This window comes from Peromyscus californicus, unplaced genomic scaffold, assembly GCF_007827085.1.
Source record: "Peromyscus californicus insignis strain IS unplaced genomic scaffold, ASM782708v3 Scaffold_5__1_contigs__length_169319896, whole genome shotgun sequence".
NCBI lineage: Eukaryota > Metazoa > Chordata > Mammalia > Rodentia > Cricetidae > Peromyscus > Peromyscus californicus.
This window is the reverse complement of record NW_026294573.1, coordinates 106,718,293-106,735,766: the sequence shown is the minus strand read 5'-3', so window position 1 is coordinate 106,735,766 and position 17,474 is coordinate 106,718,293. Positions and strand designations below refer to the sequence as shown.

The window sequence follows — 17,474 nt, the reverse complement described above, 5'->3', positions numbered from 1 at the left end:
TGTTCAGTGAGTAGTGTAGGTGTTGTCTTCAGAAATGGGGCTTTACCATCAGTTTGTGGAGTCACTTATAGTCTTGGCAACAGCCTGGATTATTTGGGGGTTCCCATGGGACTTCTTTGGTCAACAACTCAATTACGTGTAACCCAATCCTTGTACTGGAAGCTTCATTTGGTGACAAGAAATGGCCAATTTGGAGGCTGTCTCCCATATAATTTGACTATTTCATTTAGATCACCTTCATATATTTATGTATTTTAGGAAGTTTCTACTGTATTAGGTTTCCATACTAACCCTCAAATGGCCCTTAATTTTAGCTATCTCTCCCTGGATTCCCTCCTTCATCTCCCTCTGGAGTAACCAACCAATATCTGACTTGACTTGAGGCATACTCCATGAGATGGAGCCCAAACCCACCACTGCTTGGGTGACCAAGAACCAGAGACTGGATAGCCCAGGGATCTAGGGTAAAACCAAATACTACTGATCTAAAAAAATATAGTGATAAAATGATTCCTAATGACATTCCGCTATAGTCATAGCTCAGAGCCTTGCTCAGCCATCATCCGAGAAGCTTCTTCCTGCAACAAATGGGAACAAATACAGAGGGCCATAGCCAGACATATGCAGGAAGTGGGAGACCTTGGAACACTCTACCCTAAATGGGATGTCTCATCAAATGTCTTCCCTCAGGCATCAGGGAACCCAGAGGAAGAGGAGGCAGAAAAAGTGTAAGAGCCGGAGGGGACAAAGGACACCAAAAAGCCAAGGCCCTCTAAATCAACATGAGCAAAGCTCAGATGAACTCACAGAGTGTAAAGTAGCAGCATGCCCAGGTCTGTGCCAGGTCCTCTGCATATACATTATGGCTTCCAGTTTAGTGTTTCTCTGGGATTCCTGAGTCTGTGAATCAGTGGGTCTCTGTTCTTGCGCCTTCTCTTAGACTCTTTTTCTTCTGTTGGATTGTCATGTTCAACCCCAATAGCTTTTGGGTTATTCTATTATATTCTATGTTGTCATGTTTGGTTGTTATCTCTTAGAAGTCTGTTCTTTTCTAATGAGAGACAAAAAGGGAGTGGATCCAGATGGAAGAGGAGGTGGGGAGGAACTGGGAGGAGTAGAGGGAGGGGAAACTGTAATCAGGATATGTTATGTGAGAAAATAACATATTTTCAATAAAAGGCAAGGGGGAGATGGAACGAAACAAAGCATTCGGTTCGGTCAACTCTGTTCCACCAGGAGCTGGACTCCAGGCTTAGTAAAGCCATGTTGACAGGTGCAAGAGCTGCCCTTTCCGCTGTGCAGTGGTCAGTCCGGAGGAGTCACCTGACCCCTCCCTGTGGCCTGTGGTGAGACCTGAGGCAGTGGCAGAGACAGAAGATGCCTTCAGAGCATTTGAAAGCGAAATGGACAGACATGGGCTTTCAGATCTCAGCCTGAGCTGTCTGCTTCAGACACCTCCTGGTGACCAGTGAGAAGAGCAAGGTTGGACAGGTGCCAATCAGTTCTTCCAGGCAGAAGGCAGGATCCGATGCACATTGGGGCAGGTTATTTTATGTCTGTCTCGTTGACGATGAGGTCTTGGTAGTCGATGCTGAGGTTTGGTCACGATTGTATGTTGTATGTGCGTTTATTCTACCAGGGCAGCACCGCATTCTGTCAGAGCTGGAAAGAAGGTTGTGACTGTACGTGCGTTACTATATGATAAATTCACTCGGGAAACTATAAATAAGATGAACCTTAGGAGTAAGAATCAAAACATAGAGAGAGAGGAAGAGGGATGAGGAGGAGACAGGGAGTGAGAAAGAGGAGAAAGCACGCAGGGAGAGAAGGCAGTTTCAAATAATTGAATTTTTTTTTTTTTTTGCATCAAAGACTGCCACCTGGTGGAGTCGTCAGGAAATGTCTCTCCCCCTGCTGCCAGCTTGGAAGGCAGCCAGAGCAATCAGAAGCCGCTGACCTGTGAGCCTTCCGAGCTGAATAAAAGGCAGATGAATAAATGTCGCTGCATCCGTAGATTCTAAATCTTGACAACACAAAGCCTTGCTTAATTTGATCCCTGTGCATCAGAGGCTTTAAACGGCCATTAGTCAGGCGGGCTGCCGCTCTCCTCTGAATCACAGAACGCTGGGGCTGTTTACGGGGCATAAACCAGCTGTATTTCATGTGAGCCCGCGGAAGGAAACAAAATTTCTTGTGATAAAAAAAAAAAAAGAATAAATATACACACTATTGCTTTGTCCTGCATAAGCCTTCATGGACCTTCTTTCAACCTATTTAAATAGTTATCTTTTGGGGGAAAGGTATATGTGGCTGAATTTTTTGAACAAATGAAGTAACCATTGGTGTTTTTTAAATGACCAATGTAGTTTACCTTGGGTGGGATTTTAAAGAGATCATTTTTGTCTAGTAAGAAGATGATAATATTGGCGGGGATGGGGGGGGCGAATGTCATATTATTTTTTTTCTACCAAATGTAACAATAAAATTGTATGTATGAAGAATTTATCCCTAACCCCCTGCCTCCATACTATGTTGCTGACTTAAACAAGGGTTACTATATCATATTCCAAAACATCTATTCAAATGCCAAGAACAACTTAGCATTTCTAATCTTTGTATTGCCTTTTTAGGTAGTAGAGAAAAAGCAAATAACAGTTTTCTTTTATTTTTAAACTCCTGCCCAGGGGGAAAAAACTGTTAGAAGCACTCATACTGCTCTCGGCCGTGGCGCCATCTTCCTTGGAACTCCTGCGCCAGGAGAGCGACAGGGAGGAAGAAGCGAATGCAATGCGCAGGCTGAAGCCAAGAGGGGAAAGCTGAGGCAGAGGTCTAAGTAAACTAGGCTTGTGCACCCGTGAGGCTGAAGGCGCCGAAGCAAGGGATGCTGAAGGCTGGGACTTTGGTGCACGTCGCTGGACTGTGTGCTACTAACGCTGGAAGTCTTGATGGACCTGAACAGCACCATCGGCTCGCAGAGACCACCTGAGAGACTTTGCGTTCATGACAACCAAAACAGTCCCGCTGGCCCTCTGCCCTGGACCTATGGCATTCCAGACTAGTTCTGTTCTCACTTGTGGCCAAGTGTAACTCGTGTACAATAAACCATCTTTTCTCGCTGTCTCAGCTGAAGAATCCAAAAAAAATAAAAATAAAAAAAAGAAGCACTCATATTCTTTTTAATCATATTCTCTACCTCTAGTCTCCAGATTTAACTCTCATTTACAGATTTCCGGGGTTTTCATTTCTAAAGCACAACATTGGATACTTCTTCTGTCCTGTGAGTGGAACGTTCTGGATTCAGCTGTTTTAGCACATAGATTTAATGGCCAACCAGCTCTGTACAAATAAGAGTAGAGAAAGAGATCCAAGAAGATACTTTCTCTGCTAAGCTAGTGTAATGTTAAAATTAATTGGCTAAAATTAGAATATATGACCTACTAAAAATTGTTTAAAGTTAACAACAAGGTTTTCATTTGGATAGCCAACCTAAAAAAAACTTTCAAAAAACAAGAACTGGCTACAGTGAGCATGTGGTATTCATAATTCATTCAGATAAGTCATTTTAATTCCTTTGAAAACAGAGCAGATTCACTGAGCAACCACACAGCCCAACCAAATCGTCTGAGAACTGAGGAAGGGAAGAAAGTAAGATTTCATGATGTCCAAAGGTACAAAAAAAGTAAATACAACTGCGAAGTTCAGTAAAATAGCTTTGGAAAGCATCGATGTCATTAGATAAGACACTGAAAGGACCCCTGGACCTCAGGAACAGCAGTCCCAGCAGAGTGTTGGGGGCAGAGACCAAGACAGGAAGTAAGAAGAGTAACCACGGAGATCGCAAGTTTACTTTTCCCAAAACATGGGTGAAAGGAAACGCATCTGGGATCCATAGTCCACCTGAGGAGGGTGTTTTGGGACAAGATAACCAAGAGCATGTTTATTTCCCACAAGAAGGACTCGGTGGGAGGGTAGATACCAAGATGCAAGATGTGGAGGGAAGGACTGCAAAGGAAGGCCATCTTGGATTTAAGGCGGAGTACAGAGGCAAGGGAGGGGGCCACAGAGGAGGGGTAGTTTTCTGACGATGGGGAGATATGTCTAAGAGGATGAATAGAAAGGTTCATAATCCCGTGGACAGACAGACGGATATGACAGCATCTGTCATGAGAGTCCAGGTCCCAGGCCCACATAGCAGAGGGAGCTTATGCTTAAAAGATCTTGGAGGTAGTGAGAGGTTTCACAGCAAGAATCTGCAACCAGGCTCTCTGACTCCCAAGAAGGAGGTAAGGAGGGGGACTGCTAGGGACTCACAGACAACATCTCAGTAAGATGCCTGTGGGTACCTATGAAAGGGGGAGATGAGGCTGCTGCAGAGACTGTGGCCTGAGCAGAGGTGAGAGTCTAACATTACACTCTTATATGCAACCTTTTGTTTACATTTTTTTAAAAGTAGAAAAATGATTTTACAGGAAAATGAGGATGTAGAAGAGGGATCTTATGAGATAATGTATTATTGGAAGTATAATCTCTGAATGCAGCTCTTGCTTGGGTCAGATGATCTACCAATTCGGCAAGGAGGAGGACTTTGTGGCCTTTCCAACTGCAAACCTTCCTTTGCTGAGTAAATGTGTGTGGCAAATTGCATGCAGCGCTCATAGGAGAATAAGGGTCTAGTCATTCCCCATAAACTCTGCTTTCTTTACAGGATGTCAAGCTCAAGAGCCTTTCAAGATAGCCATAAATAGAGAGTCCCTTATCAAACCACACAGACCTCCTCTCAGTTCAAAAGTGATGGCTTTGCACCACCCCCGCACCGCGTAGCCACGGAGGGCTGTGCTCAACAGGCCTCCCACGTGGCAGAGATGACTCTGGGCGCACAGAGATACAGACATGGCTGCTTTGAGCTCCCAGATGACTGACAAAGGTAGGCTATACTCTTCACTTCTTCCTTATCACCCTGAGCTGTCCCTCTTCTTCATGGGTTATACACTCCCTGTTGGAAATGACAATAATTCTCCTGGAAAAGCAAAAAGAGTTCAGCCTGTCAGCAGCAGAGTAGGGGAGCAAACGCCTTTCACAAGGACCAACGCTATCTTAACAACTGCTCCACTAAACAGTTTGCAGTGGTACAAGAAAAGACCTTCTCCACAATGATATGACCCAAAACATCTGGGAATTAACGTCAGGCTGAAAGGAGAAAAATATACCCAGCCCTAAGATTAATCTTGGGAAGCAAAGTAAACAAGTAGATTCCTAAGCACTCATGCTACTTACAGAAACTTCCAGATGCAGAATGCTCAGGGCCTCGGAGACCACTGTCTCCAAGATTCTTGCTTAACAAAGAAGGAAACAAGATTGCTTTGCTGCTTTTAGCTTAAAACCTTTCTAAATCTCTGAACGGCCACCAGAGTCTACCCATGTTTATTTCAATCTCAGGGCTCCACTAATGGCTTTGCATGACTTTCCAACTGCAGAACTTTAAGGTTTCAAGATAGAGACAGGGGATGCTCTATACCAGAGGGACTAAAACAAACAGTGGATAAAAATGAAACTTCGCCGGGCAGTGGTGGCGCACGCCTTTAATCCCAGCACTTGGGAGGCAGAGCCAGGCGGATCTCTGTGAGTTCGAGGCCAGCCTGGGCTACCAAGTGAGTCCCAGGAAAGGCGCAAAGCTACACAGAGAAACCCTGTCTTGAAAAACCAAAAAAAAAAAAAAAAAGAAACTTCATCCCACCATAAGACAAACCAACTACTGTTTCTCCTTTAAATTTTCCTGAAGTTAGAAAGAGATTAGTCCAGAATTTGGAGGGCCTTTCATGGTTACCAGATAATAGAGGGGAAATCAGGGGTCCCTTTTGTGTTTTTTAGTCTCATTAATAGAGAGTTTAATTTAACTCCAACAGAAGCTTATGGACAATTTTATTAGAGTTTAAAAGAAAAACCTCCAAAGCAGACAAGCTGTAAATCTCACAGCTGCCTGGGGGAGGAGAATGGAGGAGTAGAGGGAAAAGAGCGCTTCAAAGGAGTTTGGCCATCAGACACGTGGTAGACAGGCAGCCACAAGGACAGTAAGGATGTCCAAAATGTTAGGGAAAGCCAGAAGTGTTAGGGAAAGGCTGAAGTGTTCGGGGAAAGCCTGCTTAGAGAAGAGAAAGCAGCAAAGGGTATGCTATGCTGTTTGAATAACACAGAAAATGAGTAGACTCATAAAACTGCATGGCTGTAACAGAAACTGCAACAAAACGTGGCTGTTCTAGGGTCAGGGACCTGTGGAAGGAAAAGTAAAATATCCCATTAGAGAAAATATTATTCCACACAGGATGGACCAACTGGGGTTGGGGAGCAAAGGGTAGAGTAGAGGAGGAAGTATAGAAATAGGTAATAACATTATGGATCTTTCAAAAAAGATATATAGAAACCTGCTACTGTAGAAACTTCCTAACACACACACACACACACACACACACACACACACACACACACACAAGAATTAAAATGAGGTCACTCTATAGCAGGGCAATAATGTCCTTACTAAACACCAGAGACTAACAAACAAAAAGCCCGGTGCCAGGAATGAGTTATTTCTTTTGGAGTTGGTGCCAGTGAGGTCCTATAGATACACAGACTCCCATGCATGAGAACGTTACAGGCTTGTTCTAAGTTGCCCTCCAAAGCTTGACAGTAAGATAGATATTATTGCTAAAGACATAGAATATGGAGAAATCAAGCTGGTATGGATCTATCAGCATCATCCCTAGTGGCTAGCTTTCAGAGTATTAGAAGGTGCTATGCAAGCTGTTTTAGTTAAGGTTTCTATTGCTGTGAAGATATGCCATGACCATGGCAACTCTTATAAAGGAAAACATTTAATTGGGTGGCTTAAAGCTCAGAAGTTTTGTTCATTATCATCATAGTGAGAAATGGTGGCATGCAGGCAGACATGGTGCTAGAGAAGTAGCTGAGAGTCTACAACCTGCAGGCAACAGGAAGTGAACTGTCTACTGGGCATGGCTTGAGCATGTATAAGACATCAAAGCCTGCCTTCACAGTGACATACTTCCCCCAACAAAACCATACCTGTTCAAACAAAGCCACACCTCTTAATAGTGCCACTTCCTTTGGGGACCATTTTCTTTCAAACCACCACATTCCACTCCCTGGGCCCCAAAGGCTTGTAGTCATATCATAATTCAAAAAAAATGCATTCAGTCCTACTTCAAAAGTCTCCATAGTCTACAACAATCTCAAAATTATTTAAAAGTCTAAAGTTCAAAGTCTCTTCTGAGATTCATGCAGTCTCTAAACTGTAATCACCTGTAAAATCAAAATAAAAAAGCAGATCACATACTTCCAACATGTAATGGCACAGGATATACATTACCATTCCAAAACACAGGGAAGGGAACATAGTGAGGAAATACCAGACCAAAGCAAGATTAAAAACAAATGGGCAAACTCCAAACTCTGCATCTCCATGTCTGATGTCAAAACCCTCTTCAGATCTCCAACTCCTTTCTCCTATGTTGACTACAACATACTTCTTTCTCTTGAGCTGGTTCCATGCCCTATTACAGGTTTCCTCAGCAGGTCTCCCACAGCTCTGGCATCTCCAACATCTTCAAGTCTCCAAGGCAATCCAGGCTTCACCTTCACAGCTTCCTGAAATGACCTCTCTGGGTCTCCTGACACATTCCTGGCCTCAGTGGTTTTCCTTAGTCATAGAGAAAGGTTCCATAGCCCATTTCTTCTATCCTTAACTCCAAAATCACATGGCCAAAGCTGCCAAGTTCTGCTGCTTACTGGGGCTGGAACATGGCCCCCTCATTCAATTATATCTTCACCAGCTTTCTGTTTTCCTTCATTGACTAAACTTGGCTGTCCTTGAACTTGCTCTGTAGACCAGGCTGGCCTCAAACTCAGAGATCCACCAGCCTCTGTCTCTGGAGTGCTGGGATTAAAGGTGTGTACCACCACACCTGGCACTGAGGTTTTCTTTCATTGTTTTTCACAAATTGGAACCTTAGCTTTGTGGGATCTTGCCCTGAGGTCACAACTCCTTATATTCCATTTCTTATCTGTTTATGTCCTTGAACACAGGACTTAACTCCATTCCACTTCTTAGTGCTCCTTTTCTCCTCAAATTGTTTTCCTTTCTCAGCTTGCTGTTTTTCATTATAAATCTTTATAAGCCTGAACACTAGTAACCACATGACAGAGTCTATACTAGGCTGTTTTGAGATTTCCTCTGCCAATAGAATTAATCCAAATCTCCTCATTTTAACCTCAGGCAGACTTTTCAGACAAGGGCAAAAAGCAGCCACTTTCTTCACCAAAATATCACAAGAACAATCTCTAGGCGACATACCAAAATTCTTCTCATCTGAAACCTCTTGAGCCAGCCCCCAACAGTTCAAATCATTATCAGCACCATTGTCTTCCATGCTCCTACTAGTATGCCCCATTAAGTAATACTTAAAGCATTTCACTGCTTTCCTAACTCAAAGTACCAAAGTCCAAATTCCTCCAAGCAAAAACACAGTCAGGTCTAACACAGCAATAAACCCCAGTTGCTGGTAACAACTTCTATCTTAGTCAGAGTTTCTACTGCTGTGAAGAGACACCATGACCATGGCAACTTTTATAAAGGAAAACATTTAATTGGTGGCTTACAATTCAGAGGTTTAGCAAATTATCATCATGGTGGGACATGGTGGTACAGGCAGACATGATGCTGGAGAAGGAACTGAGAGTTCTACATCTTGCAGGCAACAGAAAGTGAACTTCTCAGAGGGTGTGACTTGAGCATATATGAGATCTCAAAGCCTGCCTTCACAGTGACACACTTCCTTCAACAAGAACACACTTACTCCAAAAGGCCATGCCTCCTAATACTACCACTCCCTTTGGAGGCCGTTTCTTTCAAACGACCACACAAGTCACCAGAGAAGAAAAGTAATCATTACACCTAGCAACAAACCCTGAGAGCTACAACAATGACTGGCCTGCAAGACATGCCCACTGGTGCAACAGTGGCATGACTATCACGGGAAATAACAACCACCTTCTGACTGAAGCAAAGGCCTGCTTTCTCTATATAAATCTATACAGATTACACATATATGGGAAAATTATCCCACACAGGAAGAGTCAAACTGGAGTAGTGGAGCAGAGGGTAGGATGGAGGAGGGATCATAGGGATTAGTGATAACACTAAAGACATTTCAAAATAGATATATTGAAACTTACTGCTATAACAACTTCCTAACACATATACACACACATTTATATATATTATATAATATATAACATACATATGTATGTTTTCAATAGATAGACAGAGATAGATGATAGATAGATGATTGATAGATAGATGACAGATTGATTCATGCTGTATATGTGCATATATTTCTAATAGATAGATAGATAAAGATAGATAGATGAGAGATACATAGATACAGAGATGATAGAATGATTTATGCTATCAGTTCCTTTCCTAGAGAACCCTGACTAATAGGACAAGAGAACACAAAAAGTATAAGAGCCAGAGGTAGTAGAAGACTACATTTTCTTATGGACACAGGTAGATGACTAGCTGAATATATGAACACATGGTAGTTGGGACCATGTGGGATCTTGCCCTGAGGGACAGCATGTACAATAACTGTACAATGCCAAGCTATACAAAATTAAAAAGAGAGTTGAGCACATAATCCCACCCCTAGCCATGTATCTATTGGCAACTGTTAACTGCTGGGAGAGAAAGAGAGATGGTTTAGATGGTTTCTCTAAAAGTGTAGCTCCTGGTAAGTCAACTATTCTCCAGAAAAAGTCTAGACATGCAAGAATATTTGAGTAATACAAATTGATCTCTAAGAATTAAAAGAAAATGGCACAAACCTGGAAGGGTAGGGAAGAGGAAGTATATCTAGAAAGAGTTGGGGGGAGAGAGTGAATATTATCGAAACACATTGTATGAAACTCTCAAAGAACTAACATAAAAAAACATTAAATTATTTCACTTATCTCTTCAGCATGGCTTAAGGTGAACCCTCTTTCCTGGGGGTGATCCCTTGGTAGGTGATCAACTTGACCCAACTGGAATGTTGGGTCTCCACTCAAGCCACGGATTCCATTCTCTTGACCAAAAAGTCTTTCTTCAGGAGTTCCATTACTGTAACAAGAGCAATCGCCTGCCCTTTGCTTACAACTAATACAGCTCATGTGGCCTCATAATCGATTGATAGATTCTTAATAGTATGCTGTACAGCCTCAAAGCTCCTTGCTTCTGTAGACCTGAACCTGGCAGGCATGTTGGTTGTGAGACTCTGATGGCGGTAGCTGTGAGAGAAATGAATGTGCCCTTTGTCATCATGGATGTAAGAATGATCTTCCAACAATGGTGTGGAACCTCCTCTCTCCTCAGTTCCTTCACTACACCTCACTACATAGGCACACAGTTCAATTTTCTTTACTCTTCTATACACAGCACTTCATAAACTCTGTTTAATAACTGCACTATTGAGATATAACAAATAGAAGATGGGACATGTTTCATCTAGACAACTTTATATATTCAGACATATGCATGAAATGATGGAATAGCTGTATTCCTGATGCCATTGTCCTAATTGTGGTAGTGATACATCCATTACTCCCAAAAGTTTCCTGCATCCCTACAGGCTATTTTATGGATTGCTTTTATTTTGTTTTGCAGTGAAAATACTAACATGAAGGCCTTGGGATCTTCTCAGTGATAGGCTGCTTATCTGACATACTCAGGGACCTGGGTTCAGTTCTCAGAACTGTAAGAAAACAAGACCACTTAACAAGTGATCTTAGTGGTTTGCATCAGATTGTTACCCATAGACTCAGATGTTTGAATAGTTGGTCTCCAGTTGGTGGTACTGTTTAGTTAGGTGTCATAGTTAGGGTTTCTATTGCTGTGAAGAGACATCATGGGGCTGGAGAGATGGCTCAGAGGTTAAGTTCTTCCAGAGGTCCTGAGTTCAATCCCCAGCAACCACATGGTGGCTCACAACCATCTGTAATGAGATCTAGTGCCCTTTTCTGGACTGCAGTCATACATACTGTATACATAATAAATAAATAAATCTTAAAAGAGAGAGAGAGAGAGAGAGAGAGAGAGAGAGAGACATCATGACCGTGGCAACTCTTATAAAGGAAACATTTAACTGGGGTGGCTTGCTTACAATTTCAGAGGTTTAGTCCATTATCATAATGGTGGAGAGCATGGCCACAGTTAAGCAAACATGGTGCTAGAGCTGAGAGTTCTACATTTTGACTAAGAGGCAACAAGAAGTTGACTGACTGACTCACTGGGCAGTATCCTGAGCATATGAAACCTCAAAGCCCACCCACACTGTGACACACTTCCTCCAACAAGCCACACCTCCTAATAGTGCCACTCCATTTGGGGGCCATTTTCCTTCAAACCACCACACTAGGCTTATGAGGTGTGACCTTACGGGAGGAAGTATGTTGCGGGGGATGGGCTTTGAGGTTTAAAAGCCATGTGCCATTCATTACCAGTTTGTTCCTTCTGTTTTCTGCTTGCAGTTTAAGATGTGAGCTCTCAGCTCATTGCTCCAGCTAACATGCCTGCCTGCTGCCACACTTCCCTGCCATGATGGTGATGGATTCTCATCCTCTGGAACCCTAAGCACAAATAAACCCTTCCTTCTCTAAGTTCCTTTGGACTTGGTATTTTGTCACAGCAATAGAAGAGTAACTAATAGACCATACTAAGAACTTTTAAGTCTACAATATCATATGATTAGCCACAAGCACTGTGTCGTACAACAGCCCTCTAAGACTTATTCTTCTTAGCCTCAGCCAAGGATTGCTCCTAAAATACCAGCACCTGGTATTTAGAAGCCAGAGGGTAAGGAATTCAAGGTCATCCTCAGCAACTAAGAAGTTCAAGGCAAATGAATACATAAGGCTATCAATACAACATTCTTGCCATCAAACATGCATTTCTTTAAAGTAGTTACAATTTCTAATCCAGCTTACTCATATTTTCCGAGGCTTAGCTTATTTGAGGCTCTCTTCCTTGGACATGACTCTTCTTTTTTACCCTCCCAAGTCTGCAGTAGGAAGTTCCAATATGAACCCCAAAAATCCCCAATTCCCAATGTCCATGTCCTTGCATAATTTTCTCAAATGTAGGCCTAACCTAGAAGCTTCTTTTTAAGGAAGAGACTCTGCCAAAAACAATGGCACACCACTTTAGAAACTGTAGCACAAAAGGCAATGACTTCAACCTTGCTCACGTTCTCTCCTTACCTTATGGCTTGCTCACTGTGATGAAGCAAGTGATCATGTTGTGAGCTGTCTCCAAGGAGGCCCATGTAGCCTGAGACAATAGGAACTCAATAGGCAACAGCAACCAGCTGAGGCCTTGAGTCCAACAGTCTGCGGAGAACTGACATCTGCCACCCACATGTGGGAGCTGAAGGGTTGAAGACATTAGAAACCTGAGGCCAGCTGAAAGGGAAGAAAATAAAAATAACTGACTTCATTCAATTAGTTTTCTTATCTCCCATTTTTTACCACATCAATCCTGCGCTACAAAGTTAGCAACTTCCCAGTTACAGTGTTAGAATCTAAGGGCCAGAGAAGTTAAGTACATTGTCCAAAGTTACACTGCTAGTAAGCAAAGTGGTAACGACCTAAAGCCTGCTTTCAAAAGCATAGACCTGGTATTGTTTTTTCTTAGGCTGTGCATAAGGTGTTGGCATTGATTCATGTTTCCTTTCCTTTAAGAAACATGCTGACCAACTTCCTTGTGGTAGCCTCTTTGCCAAGGGAGACACCAGGAGATGTGGCATGGATATGTCCCTAGAGAAGATACTGCCGCACCCATAATGAAAACTGCCAATTACAGTCCTTACATTTAAGAATTGTTTCTCTTTTGATGATTTTTCTCATCCTAATTTTTCCATCCATGTCCCTGTTGTAAGAGGACAAATATGCATGCACAAAGAAGATTGCTTTTGTCATATGCAGGAAAGGCAAACTGATGGAGTGTGTGAGTGAATGGTGCTTCCAACACCAAGATCTACTTCGCAGCCTGCTTTATGGTACAAACTGAAGCCATATAACACGGTCGTCTCACTTGACTCGTGTTTCTCTACATGGGGGTACAACATTTGGTGGCTTGGGATTTAAAATCTAAATAATATCGATTTGAAGACTTGAAAATTTCGTCAGTTCAACTCACAGGAAGTCCCAAAATACATACATGTTGACAAATACATGTATGAGTAGCCATTGTCCACATCCATTACACAAAGTGCTAAGCATCAATAAATTGTGGTTGACAATTTAACATGTCAAGATCTACAGTTGATGCCTTTCCAACAGACATCAGTACAGCCAGTACACAATTGCCTAGGCTGTACTTGACACCTACTATGTGCCAGGGACTGTGTTAGCATTTAATATGCCTTTTTCCACTATTCATTCACTTATAGCTAACTTCAGAGAGTGTGCTGGGATGCCTGAGGTTGGGTTAAACCCTAAGGGTACAACAGCCAGCAAACTAAATAGATAGGGCCCTCTCCTCAAACAGCGAGCCATCCAGGTGGGTGAAGACAATAAAAACTTGAAAGGTAGGGAGAGTACAGATAAGTTTAGTGCTGTTAAGGAAAACAGTTGCCGGGTGGTGGCGCACGCCTTTAATCCCAGCACTCAGGAAGCAGAGCCAGGCGGATCTCTGAGTTCAAGGCCAGCCTGGTCTACAGAGTGAGATCCAGGACAGGCTCCAAAACTACACAGAGAAACCCTGTCTCGAATAACACCCCATCAAAAAAAAATGAAAGAAAGAAAAGAAAGAAAACAGTTATGTAAAAAGTTATAATACTCAGTGATCAGGGAAGTGTCTGTGGGGAGTGATCGCTAAGTTAAGGCCTAGAGATCAAGAAGGAAACAGCCTTGCAAAGACTTGGAGGCCTGAGGTAGGAGAAATAGAAAGGACACCAGGAGTGACATGCTGCATGAAGACCCTGAGTCACAGGGAGGAATTTTGATTGCAGTTTAAAACCACGTGAAAGTATTAAATGCTTGCTGCAGAGGTGTGGTACAACCTGATGTGTACTTCTTCACTCTAAAAAAAAAAATGAGTGTCCTACATGAGTGCTGTATTTCTATCACTTCCATCCTCTCCAACCCCTTCCAACTCCTCCCATGCACTCCTACTCCTTTCAAATGAATGACCTCTTCTTCTCTAATTACTGTTTCTCTCTCCCTCCCTCCTCCCCTCCTCCCTCCTCCCCCCTCCTCCCTCTCCCCTTCCTCTCCCTCTCTCCCTCTCTTTCTCACTCTCTCTCTCCTCCATTTAGTGTTGCTCATATACTCATACGTACATGTGTTTAGGGCTCACCACTTGGGGTTGGAAAACGTATCTGGGAGTTTATACTTTTTAAAGGTGATTCCAATTGCTGTGAGGTGGATGAGTCTTAGAAAAGCAGGACTGTAGGTAGAGAAGGCATGGAGAAGACCATTTGTGCTGTCTACACAGCATAGTGGAGTGAGGTGGTGGCCATGGGCATGGAGAAAGACACATCCCTCAGAGTCAGCCAGCGACTGAACCAAGAGAGCACACTGAAGCGTCCAGTGTGGGGAGTCACCTGACAGTGCTGGCAAAGCTGCTGCCTCTTTACAACCCCTCACACAGATGAGGAGGCCGACTCAGAAGCCTGGGCCTGGGGTGCCATCGTCCAGTGCAGAGAGACACTGCTACTTCATAACCGGAATTGCTCTAAACATCTCAGGCTTTTCTCACCTTGGTCTCTTGGTTTTTAATCAAGTCTGGAATGTGTATCCACATGAGTTGTGCCTCACCTAACTGGATGAGGGAAGAAGCACAGACTGCTGTAGGGCTTCATTATTAGTGAATATGTTGCATGGTGTGTGCACGGCGTTGGTGTGTGTGGAGGTCAGACAACAAAGTTGTGGAGTCAGTTCCCTCCTTCTACCTTCACATGAGTTTCAACGATTGAACTCGAGTTTCCATGCTTGTGGAGCAATCACCTTTACCCACTGAAATCTCCAGGCTGACCACGGAGATTTCAAAGACAGATTGACACATTCTTGGTAGTCTCCCCTTGAAGCTCTAAGTCCCCTACTCTTGAATATGAATTTAACTTACATACTTCTGGCAAATAGAATACCCAATGTGATAAAATAAGACCTATGAAATACACATATTTTATACATATATATATATATATATATATATATATATATATATATCCCTAACCCAATGTATGTATTTATATATAACCCTAACCCTAACCCAGTGTATTATATATAACTCTAACCCTAACCTTAACTCTAGCCCTTAGACCTAATCCAATGTTTGTGTGCATATATATGTGTGTGTGTGTGTGTGTGTGTGTGTGTGTGTGTGTGTGTGTGTGTGTAAAGAGAGAGAGAGAGAAGAGAGAGACTTAATGAAAAACCAGCTGCCATACCATGAAGACACATAGGCCACCTACAGCCATGTCCATGTGGCACAGAACCAAGGCCTGGTCAACTCCAACTATTAGTATAAATGCAACTCCATGACAGATCTTGATGCCTGGGCCATGGAAACTGTGAGATAATTGTTATCTAGCATTTCAAGCTTCTAAGTTTGGGGTGATGGTTACAGAGCAATGATGACTGATATAACTATAAAATAAAAATAAAAACAGTGGTGCCTAGAGTTGTGCAGCAGAGCAACCCTTCCCAGTTCTATCACTGCCTTGTTACTATGGCTGCTGTACTTCCTTGGGAGGCTGAAGGAGGGGGGCAGGTTGCTGTGACTTGAAGGCAACTCTTGGCTACATAGTACTAGACCAGCCTTAGCAGTCTCAGAGAATGGGGGTGGGGGGAGAAGAGAAAGGGAAGAAGAGAAGGAAGTAAAGAAAGGATGTGGAGGACGAGGAGACGAGGAGGAGGGAGAGGAGGAGGAGGACAAGAAGGATGAGGAGGACTGCTCTTCTGCTCAAGAGATTCACTGATCCTTTTTGTCCTAGCAGGATCATAGTGTCTACTGAGTTCACATCTCTTGACTTGAGGCAAGAAATGCACTACCTCCAGCTACAACGTGCTCCTGAGATGGTCTTGGATAGACTGCACCATTTTGCCTGGATTAAATTACTCACAGATAAATGTATTTGACTTCAGTGGTTCTATTCATCACTACCACCACATACTGGTTGTCTAAGAGTACTCAAAGGAATAGCTCTCAGGACCCCTATGGAGTTTGACACAAAAAGGTTACTGGGCCTCAACACTACAGAGGCTCCTGTGTAATCTGAAGCAAGACTACATTTGAAAACTCTGACTTTATATTTGTGCCTGAGTTGCTATGAAAATATCCTTAACCTGAACCGGAAGCTAAGGTTCCTGTGTCCTCTTCAACTTAACTCTCTCAAATGCAAAATAAACTTACTTTTCCTCTGTGCACTTTCTTGAAAACAATAGCCGAGTGATTTTGCTGAATGTCTGCCAAGAAATCACAATAAAAGTATATTGAATCTGCACAGGAGACCTTTGTACTTTTAAGAAAGTGGAATTCAACCAGATAGAAGGCCAGTGCTATGAGCGCATATTTATTTTCTGTGGTGCTCACCACGGCAAGGGTCACTTTAACTAGTGTCTTCTCTAACTGTGAAGAATGTGTGAGTAGCATCTCAATAAATTGATAAGTGATAGCTTTAGGTTAATCAGAAATTGAGGCTGAAAAACTAACAGTTAACAAGAAATAGAGCAAAGCAAAAACAGAGCCATTTATTCTGCTAAAAGTTCAACTCTAAGAACAGAACAGTCAGCAGAATTGCCAAGCAGAGTTAGCAGCGATGCTACCTGAGAAGGTTTCTAGCAGAAAAGAGGGAACTGCAGCTTCCTAATTAACACTTCAGCGAATACTAAAATGGCCTTAAAGTAGAGCTTAAAAGGTATTTTAATGAGTTTTCGGCAGGGACTGCTGATGAGCCCTTTTTCATAAGTGAAGGGAAATGTCTCAGAATTAACTGAGGCTTATGATCATCATATTGGAATCATATTTCAGGGAAATAAAACCTTTTGCCGAAAGTTAAACAAAAGGCCCAGCAGGAATACTAATCAAGCTTGTAGCTTATTCTAATAATTCTAAGAGGCAGATTCCTGAAGCCTAAATATTGCAGCATTGTCTCTTTTTAACTTTCCTTCTGAGAAGTTATTGGTGCTGCTTCAAAATGTTCTTCTCACACATGACTGAGACACACAGGAGAGCAAACACACACACACACACACACACACACACACACACACACACACACACACACACGTGCATGTGCAGCACTTTTGCTAGTTTTTCCTTTGAAGGGCCAGCTGGTCACCAGCCTGCCACAGGTTCACAAAACAAGGTCCTGGCCAGCACAGAAGGGCAACTTTACAGGTGCACTAGTATGGCAGGCATTCAT

The 17,474-nt window shown here is 42.8% G+C and overlaps 1 long non-coding RNA gene across 1 annotated transcript; it reads left to right on the top strand.

Annotated features, from left to right (window-relative positions):
- Positions 1 to 1,045: 1,045 nt before the first annotated feature.
- On the top strand, positions 1,046 to 11,686 carry LOC128096938 (uncharacterized). Its single transcript, XR_008213773.1, has 4 exons — positions 1,046 to 1,544; positions 2,685 to 3,668; positions 4,706 to 4,924; positions 11,578 to 11,686. It is a non-coding gene; the product is annotated as an uncharacterized LOC128096938 (long non-coding RNA).
- Positions 11,687 to 17,474: the final 5,788 nt, after the last annotated feature.